Consider the following 24,658-nt stretch of genomic DNA (forward strand, 5'->3'; position numbering starts at 1 on the left):
AGTGCTCAATAAACGCGGCCGAATGAATCGGTGATATTTACTGAGCGCTCACTACGTGCGGTGCTCCGTACTAACCGCTTGGGTACAACAGGTCTAGGAGACACGTTACCTGCCCGTAATGAGCTTTCAGTGTAGTAATGGTGGAATTTATTGTACGTCCTTTCGGCGGAGGGTATTGTACAGGCACCTGGGAAGTGCAGAATAATGGAGTGACACGTTCTCTGCCCCCAAGGGGCTTAGTCGCCTGACTTCTCTGAGCCTTAAATAAATAATGTTGGTATTTGTTAAGCGCTTACTATGTGCAGAGCACTGGGGTAGATACAGGGCAGTCAGGTTGTCCCACGTGAGGCTCACAGTCTTCATCCCCATTTGCCAGATGAGGGAACTGAGGCACAGAGAAGTCAAGTGACTTGTCCAAGGGGCAGAGCTGGGATTCGAACCCATGACCTCTGACTCCCAAGCCCGGGCTCTTTCCACCGAGGCACGCGGCTTCCCACGCCTTAGCTTTCTCATCTGTGGAATGGAGATCAAAACGCCTGCTCTCCTTCCGTCACACGAGCCCTCCGTGGGGTAGGGACTGTATCGGGTGAACCCGGGGCTGAGCTCAGTGCACGGAAGTCAGGAAGCACTTTTTTTTCCTGGTATCTGTCGAGCACTCACTATGTGCCAGGCACTGGACTAAGCACAAGCTACCGGCTAATCAGGCTGGACCCAGTCCCTGTCCTACACGGGACTCACAGTCTCAACCCCCGTTTTACAGATGAGGGAACTGAGGCACAGAGCAGACAAGTAGCAGAGTTGGGATTAGAATCCAGGCCCATGCTCTCTCCGGCAGGCCGTGCTGCTTCCGATTATCATTACTGTTATTACGATTGTGTAATTACTGGTGACTCCCTTAGCCCTTTCCCTGCAGTCAAGGAGAATAAAGGCTTTATTAGAAAATCTGCAGTATTTGGAAAATCAGCTTTCAGACTCGACGGGTTCGGACACCGCCCCGACCGACAACAACCCTGCCCGCCACTCTTGCCCTGGCACCGTCTGCCCGGGGCCCGCTCAAAGAGAATGCGCGGTTGACCGTCCGGTTGGGAAGTATAGAATAACAGAGTGACGCGTTCCCTGACCGCGGAGAGCTTCCACGCTGTTGGGGAGGACTCATATAAAAATATTTACAGCAAGAGTGGTCAAAATGAATAATTGTTTCCACATTAGAGCTGAGAAGGAGGTACCTCAGATACCCTGTACTTGGATGATTAGTGACCAAACCTAGATCTCTCATAGTTTTGGACTATGAACAGGCACTGCTGGGAGGAGGGCGGAAGAAGTAGACACATTTACTAAATGCCCACGGGTGCAGAACACTGTACTAAGCACTTGGGAAGGACAAACCACGCCCATGGCACATTCCGTGTCCCCGAGGAGCTTCCGCTCTAACGGGCCAAACGGACGTAAAACAACTCACTGAATGTACACGTGAATAAACACACAGATTTAAGTAGCGAGGCGGGCTACCGACGACTGGGTACACGTACCTAATAGCCGACGGGTCTATGCGAATCGGGACCGAGGAATCGATCCCGGACCGCGGTCGTGAAAGGCAGAAGCTCGAGCTTTTACCGGAAGTAATTATTTCGCTGGTAAGAGTCGTTCTGGGGGAAGCGAGGAGAGGTTAAAGCAGTGCGGGGGGAGGATGCAAAACAAGCCCAACGACGACTCTTCGTTACACTTCGTCTCTACCCGTAAGTGCGTTAGCCGCTCTTCTCGTCCTGCCCTCTGGAGCCGGGGACTAGCAGCTTCGGAAGGAGGGGTCGTAACTGCCGGACCTCCCTCTCTCGAGCGCTCGTCACGGTACTCTGCGCTCAGTAAGTGCTCATTAAATGCCACTGATTGATTGCTTCTCTCTCAGCCACCCAACGGGTTATGCGTTCACTCCCCGGGAGTTTTCCTCTTCCGCCAACTGCCGGTGGCCTTGGAGAGAGGGTGGGTGGGAGGGCGATGGAGAAGAGTCCACGAGGAAGGGGCACTTGAGGCTGGGTGCAGGCGAGAGGTGGGCCTGAGGGCCTGAATGAAGCGGGAGTTAGTAATAAGGATGATGTTGGTATTTGTCAAGCGCTCACTGTGTGCCGAGCACTGTTCCAAGCGCTGCGGGAGATACAGGGTCATCAGGCTGTCCCACGTGAGGCTCACAGTCTTCATCCCCATTTTCCAGATGAGGTCACTGAGGCACAGAGAAGTGAAGTGACTTACCCACGGTCACAAAGGTGTTTCCGCAACCCGGGGAAGGGGGAAGCGTTCGCCGGGAGGACGAGGACGCCAAGAGGAGAATCGCAAGACTGCGATCTCCTTGAGGGCGGGCATCGTGTCTACGAACCCTAGCGTTCTCTCCCAGGCGTTTAGCCTAGTGCACTGCACGCGGTACGCTATAAACATCTTGAGGCCGGCGACCGTGTCTTCCAATCCTACTGGACCCTTTCCAGAGTTTAGCGTAACGCTCCGCGCAAGGCAGGCTAGTTAATCAACTGAGGCATCCGTTAAGTGCCAACTGGACGTCGAGCACCGTCGGGAAGCGCTGGAGGAGAAACCAGTTAATCGGGTCAGACGCGGTCCACGGGAAGCTTTGTCTGAGTAAGCTCCGTGAGGCCAGAGACTGGGGCTGCTAACTCTGCTGCTCCCTCCTAAGCGCTCAGTACGGTGCTCTCTCCCCGGTAACCGCTCCACACATTCCGCCGACGGACGGATCGGCTGACTGAGCCGTGGCAGGGGACCCTGATTCTGGGGTGGGTAACGCCACGGCCCCACCGTCGCGGAGAATAAAAGCTTTCCCACCCGGTGGGTCCGATACCGTCCCGACCAGCCCAGCCGCTCTGGTCTTGGCACTGTCCGAGTGCCCACGTAAAGAGCACGTGGATGCGACCACCTGGTTGGGAAGGACAGAATAACAAAGCGACACGTTCCCTGACCACAAGAGCTTTTGCCCTGCTGGGGAAGACACACGGAAAAATCTTTACAAGACTGGTCAAAATGAATGAGAGCCGAGGGGGTGTACGGCGGATAGCGGACCACTTCAGAGAGGAGGATGGTAAGCAGTCCATTCGATAGTATTTTTTGAGCGCTCACTCCGTGCGGAGCACCGTACCGAGCGCTCGGAACGTACGATTCGGCAACAGATCGAGACGATCCCCGCCCACTGACGGGCTTACAGTCTAAGCGGGGGAGTTTAAGGGCAGGAACCCCATGTCCCGTTCTTCTCGAACTCTTCCGAGTGTGTGGTTTAGGGTTATGTGCTCAGAAGGAGGTCAGTGAGCATCGACGATGGTTCAGATGATTAGCTGGAGTGGGTTTTTGGTTTCTGAGAGCTGGAGGCTGCCAGAAGAGGGCAGGAGAAGACCGGCGGCCCGACCAACCTTGGGCCTGCGGGGTTCTGGTTGGGGAGAAGAAGGAAAATGAGAATCGCCGCATCTCAAACGCTCTTAATAGTGTTGGTATCTGTTAAGCGCCTACTATGTGCAGAGCACCGTTCTAAGCGCTGGGGGAGATACAGGGTCATCGGGTGGTCCCACGTGAGGCTCGCGGTTAATCCCCATTTTACAGATGAGGTCACCGAGGCATAGAGAAGCCAAGTGACTGCCCCACAGTCACACAGCTGACGAGCGGCAGAGCCGGGATTTGAACCCACGGCCTCTGACTCCCCAGCCCGGGCTCTTTCCACTGAGCCACGTGCTTCGTGCCCTAATGCCTGGGGTCCTTCCTCGCAAAGGCGAGGAAACGAGCCTCTCTTCCAGGGCGGAGGCCCTCCGTTTCCGTTGGGTTTTCTTCCTGGTTCCTGGGCTCCGGGAAGGGGCGGGGGGGCGTATGGAAGGATGGTTAAGGGATAAAAGTCACACTAAGGCCTGGATCGGAGCTGCATTTTCCATCGCTTTCGTTCGACTCTAAAGGGGAAAAGAAGAAGAAGAAGAATGGTGGTATTTGTTAAGCGCTTACTATGTGCAGAGCACTGTTCTAAGCGCCGGGGGGATCCGAGGTGATCGGGTTGTCCCACGTGGGGCTCCCAGTCGTCATCCCCATTTGACAGATGAGGGAACTGAGGCACAGAGAAGGTAAGTGACTTGCTCAAAGTCACACAGATGGCAGGCGGCAGAGCCGGGTTTCGAACCCATGACCTCCGACTCCCAAGCCCGGGCTCTTTCCGCTGAGCCACGTTGGTTCTCTGGCTTTGACACGGGAAAGCAGACTAACTTAAGGCCAACGTTAGGCGGGCAGGCGATGTAGTGGAAAGCGCAGAGAGCCAGGAGTCAGGACACCTAGGTTTAAGGGCCAGCCTGGCCACCGGCCCGCCGTGTGTGACCCTGGCCGAGTCACTTACCCTCTCCGGACCTCGTTTTCCTCATCGGTAAAATGAGGATGAGATCCCCGCTCTCCCTCGCCCTTAGCTTGTGAGGGCTGCGTGGGACAGGGACGGCCTCCCATCTGATTATATTGAATCTCCCCATTTAATAAACGTCCTAAATGAACAGCCCCAGGCCGACCCCGGTCCAACAGATAGCCCGGCGGAGCATCAGAGAGCGGAACCGGCAGTTGAGTCAAGTAGGGAGGGGAGTCTTTGATAATAACGTTGGTATTTGTTAAGCGCTTACTAGGTGCAGAGCACCGTTCTAAGCGCTGGGGGAGATACAGGGTCACCGGGTCGTCCCACGGGAGGCTCGCGGTTAATCCCCATTTTCCAGATGAGGTAACCGAGGCACCGAGAAGTGAAGCGACTCGCCCACGGTCACCCAGCTGACAGGTGGCAGAGCCGGGAGTCGAACCCATGACCTCTGACTCCGAAGCCCGGGCTCTTTCCACTGAGCCACGCTGCTTTGATGATGATGGTGGTGGGATTTTTTAAGCGCTCGCTATGTGCCAGGCCCCATTCTAAACACAGGGGTAGGCACCAGCTGATCAGGTTGGGGACAGTCCACGTCTCACCTGGGGTTCACAGCATTAATCCCAATTTCCAGATGAGGCAATTGAGGCACGGGGAAGTGAAGTGACTCGCCAAGGTCACACAGCCAACAAGCGGCCGAGCCAGGGTTAGAACCCCTTTCCAGGCCCACGCTCTCTCCTTTTGGCCACAGCGCTTCACAAAAGCACGCCGCTTCTCACTTCTCCGGGCGAAGGACAAGGCCAGGATGAGGTTCGAGTCCAGGACTGACCCACGTGTTCTCACCAGAGGCGGTCGCGTTCTCTCTGCGCTCTGGCAGGAACGGGGCCCAGGCTCGGGGACGGGGGGGGGAGGACTGAAGTCTGACAGTACAAGCCAGTGAGGATCTGGCAGAGCGCGCTTTTCCTTCAAGGCCTGCAGGCTTTGCTCCTGGAGGATAAATGTGTCTGTGCGCCTGCGTGTGCGTGTTTGTATGTGAAAAGGGGTCTGTGAAAGCGCAGATGGCCACAAGCCTACACGTAGAGGAGACTGTGATGACCACGTGAAGTCCCTGACCCCGGACACCGGCCCCCACGATAACACCGACTGCTGGGCACCCCCCGGCCCCCGGCCCGAGAGAAGGCCCGGAACTATCCTGCTCTCTTGCCTCCGAAAGATAGTAATTATCTTGGTATCTGGCAAGTGCTTACCGTGGCCCGAGCACTGTGCTAAGCGTCGGGAGAGACGGGCGTTGAATCAGATGGTTCGCGGTCCTGGTTCCACACGGGGCTCCCGATCTAGAAGGAGAACAGGTTCGATTCCTTCCTTTGATCCGTTCGGTCGTCGCTTGGGCGTGCAGAGCACTGTGCTAAGCGCTTGAGGGAGTACAACGTCACGGGCACATTCCCGGCTATTTCATCCCCTTTTAACGGACGAGAAGACCGAGGCACAGAGAAGCGACGTGATTCGACCGGGGTGGCCTGGCAGGGCAGTGGCAGAGCCGGGATGAGAACCCAGGTCCCTCGACTCTCCAGCCCGCGCTCTCTCCGCCAGCCCACCCTGCTTCCCCTGCCGCTGTTCGGACAAGCGACCGGGAGGACCGTCCGCCGGGTCGGCGACTCCTTTCCAAACCACGAGGTGGCTAGAGAAGCAGCGTGGCTCAGTGGCAGGAGCACGGGCTTTGGAGTCAGAGGTCATGGGTTCGAATCCCTACTCTGCCACTTGTCAGCTGTGTGACGTTGGGCAAGTCACTTCACTTCTCTGGGCCTCGGTGACCTCATCAGTAAAATGGGGATTCACTGTGAGCCTCACGTGGGACGACCTGATCATCCTGTAGCTACCCCAGCGCTTAGAACAGTGCTCGGCACCTGGTAAGCGCTTAACGGATACCAACGTTAGTTGGCAAATGAACTCACTCTAGGCCCCGGGGACAACGGCCTATTAAAATCCGAGGACCGGGGATCAAACGGCCCTTCTCTGATCTTCCCTGACAGTGGGAACGCCGGAGTGTCACTGATCTCACCTCTCTAGCCGCCACCCCCTCGCTCACGTCCTCTCCGGCCCCCTTTATATCCAACAGACCACCGCCCTCCCCACCTTCAGAGCCCTACTGAAAGCAAACCTCCTCTAGGAAGCCTTCCCTGCCTAACCTTCATTTCCCCACCTATTCGCCCTCCCTTCCGCATCGCCTATGGGCGCGGAGCCGTACCCCTTAAGCACTCGATTCCTTCCCTCTCCCGCATCCCCCCGAAGCGCTTCGGTAATCCCCCCTCCCCGGCCCCACGGCCCTGGCATAAATTTCCTTATCCTCTGCCGCTTCCTCCATCTATAATTTTTGGAAACATCTATCTCCACCGTTAGGTCGTCAGCTTCTTCGGTCAGGGATCGTGTCTACCGGGTTTACCGTATGGTCCTCTCCCGGACGCTTAGTACAGTGCCCCGTACCCCGTAAGAGCTCAGAAAATAATCCGATCGATCGCTAAGAACCCGGACAGGAGCAGAGAACCCAGATGAGATGGCCTCGGTTTGAACTCCCGGTGCCTGCCTCTGGCCCCACTCTGACCTCAGGAGCTCAACGCCCCCAGAGACGACGCGCCGGTGGCCGCCGGTCAAAGGGCATCCCACACAGGGAGTCGCTCCACGTGAACAGATTTCAAAATCCCCGGGGGGGGAGCCCTGGATGGTGTTGGCAGCCTCTCCGCTCGGGCCCGGGTGACGGATCGAGCCTAAGAGAATTAGGGACTCCCGGCTGGGCTTCCCGTCGAAACGCTCCAGGAGGTCGAGGCCGCCGCGAACCAGCGGAGGCTTCCGGACTCTGGGATTTGGGCCGGCTCCGCCTCCTCTCTCCCAGGTTCGGGACCGGAAAGCGGGGGATCTGACCCAGGCTGGCCACTCCACGGGACTCCCCGCCTGGCCCACCCCAGCTCTCTGGCGAGACCGTGGCAACTCTCTGGCCCGCTTGCAGTTGGAAACCTGCCCCGTTCCGGTCTTCATCCCCCCCCCCACCCCCCCGAAAACTCAGCCCCCTTCCCCTCCGCTGTTTGAGTCAGAGGGGAATGAGGTTGGGGGCCCAGCGGGCGGAGGAGCTCACCTAGAGCCATTTACTCCTCCGGGAAGCCTTCCCTGATTAACTGCCGACACCCCGGCTCCTTCTAGCCGACCCCCCTCTCATTTTGTTATTTTGTTAATGAATTGTACGTCGCCTCGATTCTATTTAGTCGCCACTGTTTTTACGAGATGTTCTTCCCCTTGACTCTATTTAGACGCCATTGTTCTCGTCTGTCCGTCTCCCCCGATTAGACCGTGAGCCCCTCAAACGGCAGGGACCGTCTCTATCTGTTGCCGGCTTGTTCATCTCAAGCGCTTAGTACAGTGCTCTGCACATAGTAAGCGCTCAATAAATACTACTGAATGAATCACCCGCCTTCTCTAACTCTGACCCCAGCCTTCGAGTACATAAATCAGTTACCGATTTGTACATTCTAAGCGCTTAGTACAGTGCTCTGCACACAGTAAGCGCTCAATAAATACTATCGAATGAATGAATGAATAAGTATAGCGAAGCAGCGTGGCTCGGCGGAAACGGCAAAGGCTTGGGAGTCACAGGCCGTGGGTTCTAATCCCCTGCCGTGTGACCTTGGGCAAGTCACTTCACTTCGTGCCTCAGTTACCTCGTCCGTAAGGTGGGGATTGAGACCGTGAGCCCCACACGGGACAACCTGATTACCTCGTAACTGCTGCAGCGCTTAGAACGGTGCTTGGCACCTAGTAAGCGCTTCACAAATACCATTATTATTATCTTGATTATCTAGACATGTGCCTGGACCTTCAATTCGGGGGCCGACTGTTTCATCCTAATGTGTTTCCATTGCTTAATGATGCAGATTTTGGCATTTGTTAAGCACGAACCGTGTGCTGAGCGCTGTACTAAGAGCCGGGGTGGATACAATTCAATCAGGTGGGACACGGTCCCTGTCCCTCTTGGAGCTCACGGTCTAAGTAGGCCCAGGCCTGTTCTCCTTCCGCTAGGCCCAGGTGTTTCCTGCTTTATCCTTGACTTCTCCAGTCATCACCGTCTGTAAATAGTTGTGGTCCTTCTCCCCCAGTTAGAACATAAGCTCTTGGGGGGCAGGGATGACGTTTCTGGCCAGCGTGATACTCTCCCAAGTGCTTAGTATAGTGTTTAGCATCCAGGAGCCGCTCAGTAAATGCCGCCGACTGACGATCGACCCATCGGTCGGAAAACTCGTGTGCTCTTATGGAGACGTTCTGCGTTCCGCTCTCCACGGCGGCTTACCGGGAATATTATTTCCGATCCACTTAACGGGGACGTTGTGTCGGGAGAGAGAGTCGTAGATACCGAGTTTCTCTTCCTGCCTGAATTCGAGTTGAATTTTCCATGCTCCTCAGATGATTCATTCTTTCTGTCTAAATACCGGGATTGGATTACAATCTCACATAAACACTGAATGTCTCGGGAGATAGGATCAATTCAGAAATGGGATGTAACCATAATAAAACCAAGAGGACACAATAGCAGGGAACAGAGATCACAAACATTCTAAACAAAGAGGACAGGGCCGAGATAAAGTCAGAGACCAGGGTATAACATCCCCGGGGGTTGTTTGCCATCGGGGGAGAGGTCCGACTTCTCGGCAAGGAGCCGGTGGCGGTGGGGGGGGGCGATGCCTGACGTAAATAATGGGCGAACTCTGCTGAAGCGGCACCGACATCACGGCGGAGAAGGGCACCGGGGACCCAGGGTAGGGGACGCGGCCCGGTCCCGACAGGAGGGTCCAGAGAGCCGGCCACGAACCCTGAGCTGGGCTCGGACAGTGATGATGATGACGATGACGGCATTCGTTAGCACTTACTCTATGCCAAACGCTGCTCTAAGCACGGGCTCGATCCAAGCTAATCGGGTTTCACACGGTCCCTGACCCACAAGGGGCTCACGTCTCAATCCCCATTTTACAGTTGAGGTGACTGAGGCCCAGGGAAATTAAGAGACTCGCCCAAGGTCACACAGCAGACAAGAAGGAGAACCCGGCCTCTGTCCACTAGGCCATGCTTCTTCCCTAGAGATACGTCTTGATGGGCACTGCGCTAAACGCTCGGGAGAGTCCAATACGGTCGGTAGACGTTATCCCCACACTCAAGGAGCTAATAATAATAATAATGTTGGTATTTGTTAAGCGCTTACTATGTGCCGAGCACTGTTCTAAGCGCTGGGGTAGACATAGGGGAATCAGGTTGTCCCACGTGGGGCTCACAGTCTTAATCCCCATTTTACAGATGAGGGAACTGAGGCACGGAGAAGTTAAGTGACTCGCCCACAGTCACACAGCCGACAAGTGGCAGAGCTGGGATTCGAACTCATGAGCCCTGACTCCAAAGCCCGTGCTCTTTCCACTGAGCCACGCTGCTTCTCCAACTCACAGTTCACCGTGTGCAGAGCACTACGCTAAGTGTTGGGGAGAGTCCGGTAGAGTCAGCAGACATAATCTCTACTCTCAAGGATCTTACAGTTTAGAGGGGGAGAAAGTCCCTAAATAATTTACAGGTTGGAGAAGGGGAAAGAGGGTTCGTGCGTGAGCTAGTACTTAAAAAAGAGGGAACGTAAGATGTGTACCTTAGCGCTCCATAGGGTATTGGAGTGCTTAGGAGACTCAGGTATGGTTGACCAGGCTGAAGAAGGACCTAAGCAGGGAAGATCACAGTAAGCGCTCAGTAAATACCATCGAAGGCCGGCGGTCCGGCTCGTTTGAACGTCTGATTCGATCTTGTTGCCGAAGAGCTGAGCTGCCCCCCCCCGAAAAGAATAGGTTCCGCTTCAAGATGAAGTAAAAAAGTGTCAGTCACGTGCCCTGGAAAAAGCTCCTTCATGACCCCAGGAAAATGATGCAGTGTGTCCCGGAGGAGAGGGTACGAGGCAGGGAGTCAGGAGATCTGGCTCTGCCCCTGGACAGCTGGGTGACCTAGGGCGAGTCACCGAACCTCTCTGGGCCTCGCTTTCTCCATCTGTCAAACGGGCATCAGATCCCCGCTCACCCCTCCCTCTCGGACTGCGAGCTCCACGTGGGACAGCGACCGATTCTTGCATCTACCGCAGCGCTCGGCGCGGCGATTAGCCCCGGTTAACTACGACGATCTCTATTAGATGGTAAGGATCTAAGGGATAACGTCATTGTTGTGATTGACACCCATACCCACACACGCACACATCCTCCCTATTCGAGAGAAAGCGTATTCACCAGCCCAGTCGTGCTCTTCCGGGGACGCCGAAGGAATCGTCTTCCAGATATGAGTCATTCTCTGTGTCGAAACATTGGGAAACTCTAGACCCCAAACCCATCAGACGTCTGAAGCCGCTCCGCTCCCGGCTCGCGGATTCCCAAAGCCCCGGACTTTGAACTTGCCGGTCGGACACCTGGTGGACGAGTCCAGCTGTTCGCAGCTGTTCTTTCCGTCTCTCTCCTTCCATTGTTCCCAGGGAACGGTGACGTGAGCAAGAATTAAAGAGAATTATGCAGGCAGAAAGGCCACGGGGCCAAGCGCTAACATTTATTTGGAATTTCAAATACTTGGGAAAATCAAGCCGGCGTATAAACAGGAAATAAAAAAATAATGAGACTCTTCCCCCACCCGGGTCGAGAGACGCTAACTCGGCGGGGGCCTCTACCAGATTTCAGTACGTCAGAACTTTCGGTACGGTGTCTGTTTTTTCCCGTTTGATAAGTTAAAAGACGCAACGCATCTGGGGGATTTTTGGGGCGATCCAAGCCGGTTGTTCTCGGGGGTGGGGTTGAGGGTGAGGCCCCTGCTTACTCAGGCCCTCTCCTGCGTGGGACAGGAGGGGCATTTGGGCGCCGGAAAGGGCCGTGGGACTTGGCGGAGGGGGCTCAAGGCCGGCGGCCCCACAACGGCTCAGCGCCCCATCCCCCAGCACACACACACAGTCCCTCCCACAACCGCTCCTGCTGTCGTCGCAGCACCGATCGGTAATATTTGTTGAGAGTCTATTTTTTGAATGATATCTGTCGCGGGCTTCCTATGCCAGGCTCGGGGACAGATACGAGCTCGTCGGGTTGGAGACGGTCCATGTCCCCCGTGGAGTCCACAGTCAATCCCCGTTATACAGATGAGGTAACTGAGACACAGAGAAGCAAAGTGACCTGCCCGAGTTCACGCAGCAATCAAGGGGCGGAGTGGGATCGGAACCCCGGCCTTTCTGACTCCCAGGCCCGGGGCCTTTCCGCTAGGCCATACTGCTTCTCTAGTTGTGTGCCTAGATGCCTAATAATAATAATAATAATGTTGGTATTTGTTAAGCGCTTACTATGTGCAGAGCACTGTTCTAAGCGCTGGGATAGGTACAGGGTAATCAGGTAGTCCCACGTGAGGCTCACGGTTAATCCCCATTTTACAGATGAGGTGACTGAGGCACAGAGAAGCGAAGTGACTCGCCCACGGACACACAGCTGACAAGTGGCAGAGCCGGGAGTCGAACCCACGACCTCTGACTCCGAAGCCCGGGCTCTTTCCACTGAGCCACGCTGCTTCTCCAAGTGAAGAGCACTGAACTAATCTTCCTTTCGCTGCAATTTAACTCCGGTTCTTGCCAGTAGGCCCGTCTCCTGTGGTGTTCCACGGCCTTCGGGTGGGAAAAGAAGGAAAACCATTCCGGACTGCCGGATCTCAGTGGAGAGAGAAGTTGGGGAAAGAGGGAGATTGGCTAAAAGTTCATCACAGAGGCTTCTGGGAACACGGCCCTGACGCCTCTGCTCCATAAAGAGTGGCCCAGCGCCAGCACTAGTCGGTGAGGATTTGACTGGGTGCCCACCACGTTTATTTACAGAGCACCGTACCGAGTGCGGAGGAAAACAGGAGAGAATTAGACTCCTGCCTCCTCCCCTTGTCTCTCAGGGAAGGCAGAAAGGGACTCCACATCACAGATTTCTGGAGTATCTCTGGAGGCCTCGGTCCCGCCCCCGGGTGCATCAAGCTGCGGGGTTTACGCACCGACGCTTCGTAAACGAGGGCTAGGAACTGGGGGTCCGTTACAGCTGCGGTCCCCCAAACCGGAGCGTAGTCCCTCTAGTAGAGGCTAGTAGAGGCTTAATACAAGCCAGTGATCGACTGACGGCTGTTACAGTGAGAGTTTTCTACAAGCGAAGCTGATTAGACCGCCGTGGAGCCGACGAGACGACCGTGGAGCCGAGGAGACCCCCGAGAGGTCGACGAGGTCGACGCGGAACCGACGAGACGACCGTGGGGCCGACGATACGGCCGCGGAGCCGGCGAGACCGCCGGGAAATCGACGGGGTCGACGCGGAGCCGGGGAGATGACCGGGGGCCGCCGAGGCCGCCGAGAAGTCGGTGGGGTGGACGTGGAGCTGATGAGGTGACTGTCTCGTTCATGGCCCCTTTCGCACGACGGAAGCCGAGACAGACCAACGGGTATAATCCAGTGGCGCGTCAGAAGCTTCGTGGACACGGGGACGGGCCCCTGTGTGAGATGCCTCCTGGAGTTTTCCCTGAACCTGGAAATGTGCCCTCTTTGCCTTCAGTGGGGAGGGCAGAAAGGAGGAATAAAAAAAATTAAATTCATTAGGGCATTTGTTTGGCGCTAGTGGAAGGGGAGGAGGAGGGACAAGTGGAGGAGGAACAGGAACAGGAGGAGGTAGAGAAGGAGCAGCGATGCCGTCCGGAACACACCCAGGATGGAACTGCTTCTTATCGGCTCTGGGACGGGGGGAGTGACGCTAGCGGCTGGGGTCCTCCCATCCTTTTATAGTCAGCAAGGACTTCCTCCGTCATTTCCTCCATCTCCAGCCTTTTCCCTTTTCTGCCACTTATATCGTTCCCTCTCCTTAACCCAGCCTGCTCGGTCTGAAGCCAGCGAAGGTTTCCCACTCTTTCCAGCTCAGGCTATCGGCGCCGGGCAGCGGCGTCCCTCTCGCCAGCCACGTCGGCGGCCGCGGCCACGAGCCATCATCAGTCAGCGGCCTTTACTGAGCACCGACCCTGGGCGGAGCCCTGTACCGAGCACCTGGGAGAGTACAACGGGGTCAGTAGACAAGATCCATCTCTGACCTCAAGGAGCTCACAGTTTCTCCAGGGGGGCAGACACTGAAATAATTTACATCATGGCTGCCGCTTCCCCTTAGCACGATCTAATGATAATGATCGCGGTATCTGTTAAGCGCTTAAAATGCGCCAAGCACTGTACTAAGCGCTGGGATAGAGACTAGACAATGGAGTTGAACGCAGTTCCTGTCCCGGATGGGGCTCATATTCTGAATCTCCATTTTACAAATGAGGTAACCGAGGCCCAGAGAAGCCTAAGGTCACACAACAGGCAAGGGGCGGAGTCAGGATTAGAACCCAGGTACTACTGACTCCCGGGCCCGTGCTCTTTCCACTAGGCCACGCTGCTTCTCTGGACCTCCACTCGGCTCGCCGGCCTCCCCTGTGAGCAAATTGCTTTCCCCTCGCTTCCACCCGATCTATTTTCTGTCCCCAAGTGGCAAGGAAGGGGTCGGAAGGAACGCCCCCATTTTCGAGATGAGGAAACTGAGGCAGGCAGTGGGCCACTGGACCAGTCCCAAGTAAACAAGCCAGGGGCGGAGAACCCTCCGATTCCCCCCGCTTGCTCGGAACGTCGCCGGTACCGCAGGCAACCAGATTCCCCGGTCTGTCGGAAAACCACCGGCTCCGCCAGCCTCCAGCAAACTCTTCTGGCGTCCCGGTGGAGGGAGAGAGAGAAAAATGGAAAAAGAACCCGGCCTCTCTTCCCTGAGAAGTTGATCCTCTTCCAAAGTTGCTTTTCCTTCACTTAATTACTTCCCCTCTGGGTGTGGCCTCGAATCCACGTCCCTCCCCGGGGACACTGACTCAGCGGCCGCAGCCCCCGGGCAGGAGAGGCCGTGGGAGGGATTGATGGCCAGCGGCCAGGTCCGCAACGGGGGGCGGGGTGGGTCCCGGGAGTGGGGGCGAGGGGCCGGGGGTCGGGGGCCCTTCGGGGTCAGCTGTCCGGGGGACCGGTTCCGACCGCCATTTCCACCCTCCGGCGGGCAGCTCCCCTGGGCTGGGATGTGGAGGTGGGCGCTCCGGGATTCCGCTCACCCCGACTTATCCCGTCAGCTCCGCCCGTGGTCCCTTCCGATCCCCGGGGGCCACGCTCGCCGGCTGCTCCCCCCCGACGCTCCGCGACGAGAAGCGGCGTGGCTTGACGGAAAGGGCACGGGCCTGGAGGTCAGAGGACCCGGGTTCTAATCCCGCCCGGCCGCTTCCCAGCTCAGCGACCCTGGACTTCTCTGGGGCTCGGTTTCCTCACCTGTAAAGTGAAGAATTCAATTCCCATCCTCTCTCCCCCTAAGACGCTCAGCCCCGTTTGGGACAGGGACTTTGTCCAACCAAATTATCCTGCACCTACTCATTCAAGCGTATTTATTGAGCGCTCACTGTGTGCAGAGCTCTGTACTAAGCGCTTATCAAGTGCTTAGTACATCGCCTGCCATGTGGCAAATGTGTAACTGGCACCGTGATGATCAGTGTTAACGAAAGCGACCTCCTGGGGCCCCAGACGGCTAGGGGAGGGGTAAGGGCCACCGTTCATCCAGTGGCTTCTAGGTAAACTCGTTCCATCTGAGACTCAGTCATCAGCAGCAGCAGCCGCAGGAACATTTAGTGACTCTAACTTTGAGTTTATCCTAAAAATATCTGGATCTGACGGGCGGCAAAGGCGTCAATAACTACCCTGACACCCTGGAGCTGGTCCCCCGCACAGCGGTATGCGGTGGCCTGGCCAAAAATCGGGTTTGCGCCCAAGATTCGTGCGTGCGCTCCGCCCGCCTTCTCGCTCGTGGCACTCCGGCCTCCAGCGGAACTCGCCCGGCAGCGGCGAGAGAGTGAGGACGGTCCCGATCCACCCACGAGCGATAGAATCAGCCCCTCTAATCCGGTTCTCGCACTTGTGGTTTCAGGCACGAGGCTGCGTGGGTTCACGGTTCATTCCATTTCCTCATCTGTAAAATGGGGATTCCGTAAACGTTCCCCTCCTCCACATACGGTGAGGCTCAAACGGGACGGGGATCGCATGTGGGGTAACTTCCCCAAGCCTGAGCTCAGTTCTTGGCGATCGATTAATCAATCACATTTACTGAGTGTTTACGGGGTGCCGAGTACCGTACTGAGCCCCGGGACCTAGTAATCGATCAACCAGTCGATCGTCTTTACTGAGTGCTTACCGTGCGCAGACCACTATACTGAGCACTCGGGAGAGTGCGATATAAGCCAGTTGGGAGACACATCCTTTGGCCGCAAGGAGGGCGAGACAGATAATAATGTAAATAAATTACGGAAATGGACGTGAGCGCCCTGGGGCCGAAGAAGGGGTGAATAAAGGCCGCGGATCTATAAATAAGTACTATGAGGCTGAAGGAGGGGTGAATAAACGTGCAAATCCTCGTGCAAGAGTGTCGCACAAGGGAGTAGGAGAGGCAGAAATGAGGATTTAGTTGGGGAAGGCCCCTTGGAGGAGGTGTGTTTTTAATAATATTTCGAAGGTGGGGAGAGTGATCGTCTGTCACACAGCAAATATTTAACGCACATCACCATCTTAATTATTATTATTACTGTCATTACTGGTCTATCCAGTAGGCCATGCTGCTTCCCATGATAGGCCATGCTGCTTTCCCCAAGTGCTACGGGACCGAAGGAAGGGTGAATAAAGGGTGCAGAGCTTTCTAAAAGTGCTCTGAGGCTACGGAATTCTGGTTCCCGTGGCCCCCACTCTGGCGCTGGAGGGTCACCTTGCCCGAGGCGCCTGAGGCTGTTTTTCCAGCTGTTGTTGGGTTCCTGAGGCCCAAGCACCCCCTCCCCCGGGGTAAACTGAGACAATGAGGCGAAGCTCGCGTATTTACAAACTGAGGAGGAGCTCGAGACGGACTGTCGGATCGCCGTCGATTCCCGGGTCTGGAAGGGGTTGGCTGGAGCCGTATTGCCCCTTCCTCTGGGAAGGAGCGCTGACACGTGAGAATGTGTCCCGTTTCCTAAGAGCCCCCGAGGAATTTGTTTGTTCACCAGAGATTGTTTCCTACCCACAATAGGCTGGGCGGAAGCCCAGGGCCTGGTGGCCTCCAGAGAATCCCAGAGGTCAGGAGGGAAATCACCTGCCGACGAGGCCTGGCGATGGAAGAAAGGGGCCAAATATCTGGGCCTCTTCAAATACCCAGGGGGCAAGGGTTTGTGCATGTGGGGCGCAGATCATTTCTAACGGGGCTCTCCCTTCTCCCCACCTCCCACCCCTTCAGAAGACGCAGCTCTGGCCAGCCCCTCGATGTCTCTCCACGGTGCCACTCCGCGGGACAATCTCAGCCTCCGTTCGCTCACACAGTGGAGTTTGCTGGACGCCCGTTGCCCCTAATGCCGACCTCTTCCCTGTCCACCGGTCTCACCTATCGCGCCGCCAACCCCTGGCCCGTGTCCCGCCTCTGACCCGGAACGCCCTCCCTCTTCGTATCCGACAGACCATCACTCTCCCCACCTTCAAAGCCTTAGCGGAGGAGCATCTCCTCCAAGAGGACTTTCCTGCCTGAGCCCCCATTTCCTCTTCTCCCTCTCCCTTCTGTACCGCCCTTGGACTTGAATTTGCACCCTTTAATCCACCCCTCCCTCGGCACTTCTGAAACGTAACCGTAATTTATTCATTCGTACTAATTAATGTCCGACTCCCCCTCTAGACTGTAAGCTCTCTGCGGGCAGGGAACGGGTCTACCCACTCTGTTTTACTGTACTCTTCCAAGCGGTTAGGACGGTACTCCGTACACGGTAGATGCTCAATCTATACCAATGATTGACCGATTGATCGATTGACCTATGTGTGCGGGGCGGTGAGGGGGAAATTGCTATTGTTTTTGTCTGTCTGTCTCCCCCGATTAGACTGTAAGCCCGTCGAAGGGCAGGGACTGTCTCTATCTGTTACCGATTTGTACATTCCAACGCTTAGTACAGTGCTCTGCACCTAGTAAGCGCTCAATAAATACTATTGAATGAATAAATGAAAGGGGGGGCGGTCGATTCTGTGCAGGGCGGTGGACGCCTACTGAGTGCAGAGCACTGTGCTGGTTTACAGAGCACACCTTCTGTGAGCGGAGCACGAGACATCTAACAGTGGTGGAATTAATAGTACTTATTCATCGCCAACTGCGTGCAAAGCACTGAACTAAGCTCTGAGAAAATACACGGAAGGGAGATCGGACAGGGGCCGAGGTCTTAGGAGGCTCGCAGTCTAAGACTAAACCAGGGAGGGGTTGGAAAAATGTTCCTGGACTCACGCTCCTTGTGAAGGGCTCAACTGGCACCTAGAAACGCACAACAGAAAGAGCTTAAAATCTAACGGGGGAGGCCGACGGGCAGGAATTGCTCCCATAAAGCAAGAGCGAGAGGAAAGATCACGATGCAACCGGAGCGGCAACAAAGTGGAAAACGAATAAATGAGAAGCAGCGCGGTCAGAGAGAAAGAGTACAGACCTGAAAGTCAGAGGACGAGGGTTCGAATCCCGGCTCTGCCGCTCGTCTGTCGGGTGCTCTTGGGCGAGTCGCTTCACTTCTCTCTGCCTCAGTGTCCTCATCTGCAACATGGAGATTAAATTTTACTCCCTCCCGCTGAGACTGTGAACCCGAAATACGACAGGTACTGGGGTCCAGCCTGATTGTCCCCCAGAGCTTAGCACAGTTCTTGCCACATAGTAAGCGCTTAACAAATACCGTTATCATTAGGGGGTAAAGCTTTATCTATTATAAAGAAATATAATTACACACATATATACATTTTCTTTAATGTATATAAACGGGCTCTGCCCGGCTGTGCACAAGATCTTTAATAAATATGACTCACCGAATGAATGTTGGGACGGCGCAGTTTACGAAAGTGCAAATTAGTTGGGAATGTCTCCTGGAGGAAGTAATGTTTCAGGAAATTGTCGACAGCTGGTGGGGAACCCATGAGCCCACCCCCACAGCAAGATGAAGGGAGCTGGGAGGGAGTTGGGGAATTAAATATCCAAAACTCAATTAGGAATATCCCCTACGTGGCTGAAAGTTTCCAAGTCAACGTCGTGGACGGCGTGCTGTAAGCTCCTCGAGGACAAAGAAAGCCCGTATCTTCTACGTATCCTAATTTTTTTTTTTTTGGATTTGTAAAGTGTAACTGTTAAGCGCTTACTACGTATCAAACACTTGACTGAGGGCTGGGGTAGGTACAAGCTAATCAGGTTAGACATAGTCCTTGACCCACAGGGAGCTCACAGTCTTAATCCCCATTTTACAGATGAGGTAACTGAGTTCGGAGAAGTTGTGACTTCCCCAAGGTCACACAGCAGATCGACGGATTCAGAATTAGAACCCGGGTCCTTCTGACTCCCAGGTCACGCTGTTCTTTCTGAAGCTTCTAGTGCAGCGCTCTGCATACAGTTATTACTAGGAACGGTGATGTGCCCACACCCGAACTGTACATTCCAAGCGCTTAGTACAGTGCTCTGCACCTAGTAAGCGCTCAATAAATACTACTGAGTGAATAGTACAGTGCTCTGCACTATAAGTACTCAGCGCAGCATCCTGCACGCAATAGGTGCCCCACACAACACTCCGCACAGAGTTAGAGCCCAGCAGAACGCTCCGTTTTCAGAAGGCGTGTGAAAACCGCATTTTCTGCTGAACTCTCCTAAGTGCTTAGTACAGTATCTCGCGCTCGATAGGCACCGATGATGGATCGATTCCCCTCTCAGGATGGCCCCCGGAGAGTTTCCAGTCCTCTACCAGTCGCGGCTACAGGAGGGAGAGTCAAGCAGAGCCATTCCTAGCTAGGCCAGCCAGCGGAAGGCCATCTGCCCCAAGTCAAGCCTCACCCGTGCCGGGCAGCAGCGAAACGGGAGAGAGCCGAGGGTGGAGGCTGAAATTTACCGCACGGAAGCAGGCGGCCCTGCACCGCTGTCCTATTTTTACGGAGAAAACTCTACGGTCGCAGATGGAGGTGGGGCGTTCTGGGAGAGACGTGTCCGGGGAGTCGCTGGGGGTCAGAGTCGACTTGACAGCGTAAGATAAGACCAGACGGACTGATTGATTCCGGCAGGAAAGCTTTTGAGAGAAGTCCCATGAGCGGGTAAGAGCGGGCAGGGGATCCTTCAAAGCCCTCGATCCCTTTATCCTCGATCCCATTCACCTCGCTACTCTTCCGCTATAACCCAGCCTGCACGCTTTGTTCCTCTAATTCGTTCATTCGGTAGTATTTATTGAGCGCTTACTCTGTGCGGAGCACCGTGATAATAATAATAACGTCGGTATTTGTTAAGCGCTTACTACGTGCCGAGCACCGTTCTGAGCGCTGGGGTGGATACAGGGTAAGCAGGTCGTCCCACGTGAGGCTCACAGTTAATCCCCATTTTACAGATGAGGGAACCGAGGCACAGAGAAGCGGAGTGACTCGCCCACAGTCCCACCGCTGACAAGTGGCAGAGGCGGGGATTCGAACTCACGCCCTCTTGACTCCCGAGCCCGTGCTCTTTCCACTGAGCCACGCTGCTTCTCTGCGCTTGGAATGTGGAACACGCTAAAGAGAAAAAAAAAATCTCATGAAGGGTTATTATTAGTGAGTCGGGCCAGGTTTTCCTTTGCATAAAATTAACTGGGTGATAAAGAGGGGGAAAAATAAAGAGAAGACCACGTTGACCTTCTCGCTGTACCTCGAACTCGTCTATCTCGCCGCCACGTCCTGGAATACCCGCCCTCTCCGTACCTGCCGGACGACGACTCCCCCGCACCTTCGAAGGCTTACCGAAGACCATCTCCTCCAGGAAGCCTTCCCTGACTAACCCTGCCTTTCCTCTTCCACTCCGACGTGCTCCCTGCATTCAACTCCTCTCCCAGCTCCACGGCGCTTACGTCCACATCTGCAATTTATTTATCTGGAGTAATGTCTGTCTCCCCCTCTAGACTATCAGCTCGCTGTGGGCCGAGAAAGCGTGTGTTATACCGTTACGCCGTACTCTCCCGAGCACTCGGAACAGTGTTCTGCACACGGTAAGCGCTCAGTACGTACAACTGACCGACTGACCTGGGGCTCGGGATAAGCGGGTGACATCTGCGTAGCGGAAATCTCCCAGAAACGGTGATTCCAACCGTCTCCTTCAACCCGGGCCAACGGGACATCTCCTTTGATATAAGAGCCAGGAGCGCGGGGGCTGCCGGCTCAGAAGGGCGGCTTCTTCTCAGACAAGTCGGGAAACGGGTGTCCGGTTCCCTTCTCTGTGAAACTTCCAACCCCGGGGCCTGGAAGGGAGGGCTGAGGGAGGGAGGGAGGGTGGTGGGGGGGAGCGGAGGAAAAGGGGGAGGACACAGGATGTAAGTTCCTCTAGCAGGATCCACGAAAGCGTAGAAGGGCTTAGGAGAGAGAGAGCCAGCCAGCCAGAGAAGGTGTGTGGGTGTGCAAGCGTGCACGTGGTGCGTTTCTGCGTGCGTGTGTCCTTCTGTCTGGGGTGGGGAGGGAGGGCTATGGGGACGCCCCCAATCCCCGGCCCCGGGCCAAGGGAATTCGAGAGTCTCGGGAGCTGGATCTGGAGAAATTCCCCGGCTTCGGATTCTCCAGCCCAACGGGAGGGGGCTGGGACCGGCGCGGGCCGCTGCAGGCTTCCAGAGCCGGCCGGCGCGGGCTCGGCCCGGGTCCGTGGGCACCCGGCGATCGGCGTCACCGATGGTTCGGGCGGTTCTCGGCGCCTCGCGGCTCTCACCTCTGACCCCGGCCCCCAACGGTTGGCCGACTCCGGCCCCGCGGGCCAGAGGACGGGAGTCGAAGTGCCCTTGTTTTGTACACTGGCCGAAGCCAGTCCGACAGCGAAAGTAGAAAACATCGCCCAGCCCCAAGCCTCCCTCCGCCGGGGCTGGGAAATGGGGCGAAGGAGGACTGGACGTCCTCCCCGCCCCCGCCCCCCTGGGGTAGCGAGACAGGAAGGAGCTGCAGGTGGCCGTGTGCCCTCGTGGAAAGAGCCGGGGGGGTGGGAGTGGGGAGGCTCGGTTTCCAGGCCCAGCCCCGCCCCTGATGTGCTGGGTGACCTCGTGCAAGTCACTCGTCCTCTCTGGGCCTCGGTTTCCCCTCCTGTAAAATGGGGAGAGGATTCTCTTCTGGGATCCCCGTGTGGCAAAGCTATCGGGTCTGATCTTATTATCTCTTTTAGCACGTAAGTTCAACGTGGGCAGGGAATGTGTCTACCAACTCCGTTATACTGTTATACTGTACTCTCCCAAGTGCTCAGTCCAGTGTTCTGCACACATTAAGCGCTCAATAAATGTGATTGATCGACTGATTGTATCCCCCCAGCACTTGGCCAAGAGTAAGGTTCCATTAATATAGAGAATATAATAAAGAATATAATGAAATTGCATAGAGAAGCAGCGTGGCTTAGTGGACAGAGCACGGGCTTGGGAGTCAGAGGTCGTGGGTTCTAATCCCGGCTCTACCACTTATAATAATAATAATAATAATAATAATGTTGGTATTTGTTAAGCGCTTACTATGTGCCGAGCACTGTTCTAAGCGCTGGGGTGGACACAGGGGAATCAGGTCGTCCCACGTGGGGCTCACAATCTTAATCCCCATTTTACAGATGAGGTAACTGAGGCACCGAGAAGTTAAGTGACTTGCCCAAAGTCACACAGCTGACGAGTGGCCGAGCAGGGATTCGAACCCATGACCTCTGACTCCAAAGCCCGGGCTCTTTCCACTGAGCCACGCTGCTTCTCTTAACTTATCTGCTGTGTGACCCCGGGCAAGTCACTTCACTTTTCTGTGCCTCAGTTAGCTCATCTGTAAAATGGGGATTAAGACTGTGAGCCCCACGAGGAAGAACCTGATTACCTTGTACCTACCCCAGCGCTTAGAACAGTGCTGGGAATTATTATTATAATAAACCAATACAGACATAATCAAGAAGTACCTGTATCATAATTATTAATGATTTAAGTAGTAGAAACATTTAAAACCATAGAGGAAACCTAACATCGTGTTAAAAGTGGAAACCTTTTGGGTGAGTGTCTTCAGCTCTGTTGGATTTTCCCACGTCCTAGGTATATACAGCATTGCACAGACCGTGAACTGTCTGTGGGTGGGAAAGATGTCTATCAATTCTGATTTATTGTACTTTCCCAAGCGCTTAGTACAGTGCTCTGTACGCCGTAAGTGCTCAATAAATACTTTCACATTGGCTGATTGATGGGAGCTGGATAAAAACTATTACTCCATAATAACTATCGCACGTATTAAGCACCAACTATCGGCTAAGTGCCAGGGCAAGTACGAGTTCATCCGACCAGACACCATCTGGGTCCTATAGTTTATCTTACCACCATTTTACAGATGAGGAAATGGAGACCCAGGGAGGTGAAGTGATTTGCCCAAGGTCACACAGCAGAACGGAGGCAGAACTGGAATGAGAACCCCAGCCTCCACCTAGGTGACCTGGGAGAGCTGAGAAATTCCACGAGTCCCACCGTTTCAAAACATCGCTGGCCCACCAATTCACTGATCAGAGTACAATTATCTTCTTCAATTCAGGTGAGACATGGAGACCACTTCTGATACGTCGGTACATATTTGATAATACCTGTGGTACTTGCTAAATGCTTACAGTGTGCGAAGCGTTGTCCTGAGAATCAGAGTAGAGACCAGATAATCATATCAGAGGCAAAGTCTAAGGCGGAGGAAGGGCAGGATTTGAATCCCCATTTTGCAGATGAGGAAACTGAAGCACCGAGAAGTTAAGAGACTGGCCCAAGGTCACACAGCAGGCAAATGACAGAGCTGGAATCAGAACGCAGGTCTCCTGCCTACAAGGCCCGAACTCTTCCCACTAAGTCCAATGTAAATACCACAGTTCTCATCATTAGGCCACGCTAGGGGCAGAGACCACCTCTACCAACTCTATAGGACCCTCCCAAGTGCTCAGTACAGTGCTCTACATCCACAGCCGGGACTCAGTAAATACCGTCGACTGAAAGACAGGGTGGCTCTTTACTGCTGAAAGTAGCTTTATCAGAGTGGCCGAAAGTGCAATTCTTCAACGCTGGAAGGGAAAATCAGCTCAAAACATACCCTCCCTCCCTTTTCCTCGTAGGTTGAATCCCCCAATTTCTAGGGGCTTCCTAGAAGCTGTGTTTGGGGAACTGGAAGACTCGTCTGCTGCGTGACCTTGGGCAAGTTACTTAACTTCTCTGGGCCTCGGTTGCCTCATCTGTAAAATGGGGATGAAGACTGTGAGTCCCCGTGGGACAGGGACCGGGTCCAACCTGATTAACTTGCCTCTACCCCGGTGCCTGGAACATAGTAAGCGCTTAAAAAATACCGTAAAAGCAACAAACAAACCAGGAGGAGGTTTGAGGCAACTTTTGTGATATAAGAGGAAAGTTGTTTGCTTTTCTGGCTTTGCAGGGAGGGGATCCCTGGCTAACTTCATTTAAGATCGATCCCGAAAGGCCGAAATGGGCGGTGTTCATCATTATCGATCGGTGGTGTCTAGACTCTAAGCTCCTTCGTCGTCATCATCGGCGGAGTTTATGGAGCCCTGACCGCGTGCAGCTCACTGGGCAAGTACAACAGAACGGGGTTTGCGGAGACGTGGCCTGTCCTCAGCGAGCTCACGGTCTAGAGGGCGGGGCACGTTTCTATCACCTCTGTCGTACCGTACTCCGGGGCACCGCCGGGAGCGAGGCCTTTAACCGGGCGCTTCTGATTAACGAAAGGACGAGGGCCGGGTTTGCTAACTTGCCAGTATCAGTGGAGAGTCCAAGCCTGCAGGCTGGAGGAAGGTCTAACCCGGCCGCCATGCCCCATCAGATAAGGCCTCCGGAAGAAAGAGAACAAAAGAAAAAACCCCATTCCAGGAAGGAGTGGAGGGGGGCGCTGGGAAAGTCGAGCTCTGCAATTGCTTCCCCAGACAGGAAATGATTCCGGAGATGGTTTAATGGGGTGCGGGAGGAGGGGGGGCCCTGGATGGGGAACAGCACCATTCACTTAAATCATCACGATGGAAAAATCACGACGCATGACCTCAGTACTCTCTCTCTCTCTCACACACACACACTGGATGCTGCCAAATTCTCCCCATGCTGCACAACGGCGGTTAGATTATTATGGGATTCATTAATTAATCAATCAATAGTATTACTGAGTGCTTACCTTATGCAGACCACTATACAAATCACCTGGGA

The 24,658-nt window shown here is 55.0% G+C and overlaps 2 long non-coding RNA genes across 2 annotated transcripts; one reads left to right on the forward strand and one right to left on the reverse strand.

The window, feature by feature from the left end:
* Positions 1–12,228: 12,228 nt before the first annotated feature.
* On the reverse strand, positions 12,229–17,965 carry LOC120638857. Its single transcript, XR_005660864.1, has 2 exons — positions 17,933–17,965; positions 12,229–12,960 (listed from the first exon to the last, which is right to left on the reverse strand). It is a non-coding gene; the product is annotated as an uncharacterized LOC120638857 (long non-coding RNA).
* A 1,353-nt stretch (positions 17,966–19,318) lies between these two features.
* On the forward strand, positions 19,319–24,658 carry LOC103168925. Its single transcript, XR_485571.3, has 4 exons — positions 19,319–19,562; positions 20,393–20,479; positions 22,809–23,006; positions 23,880–24,658. It is a non-coding gene; the product is annotated as an uncharacterized LOC103168925 (long non-coding RNA).

This window comes from Ornithorhynchus anatinus, chromosome 15, assembly GCF_004115215.2.
Source record: "Ornithorhynchus anatinus isolate Pmale09 chromosome 15, mOrnAna1.pri.v4, whole genome shotgun sequence".
Classification (NCBI taxonomy): Eukaryota; Metazoa; Chordata; class Mammalia; order Monotremata; family Ornithorhynchidae; genus Ornithorhynchus; species Ornithorhynchus anatinus.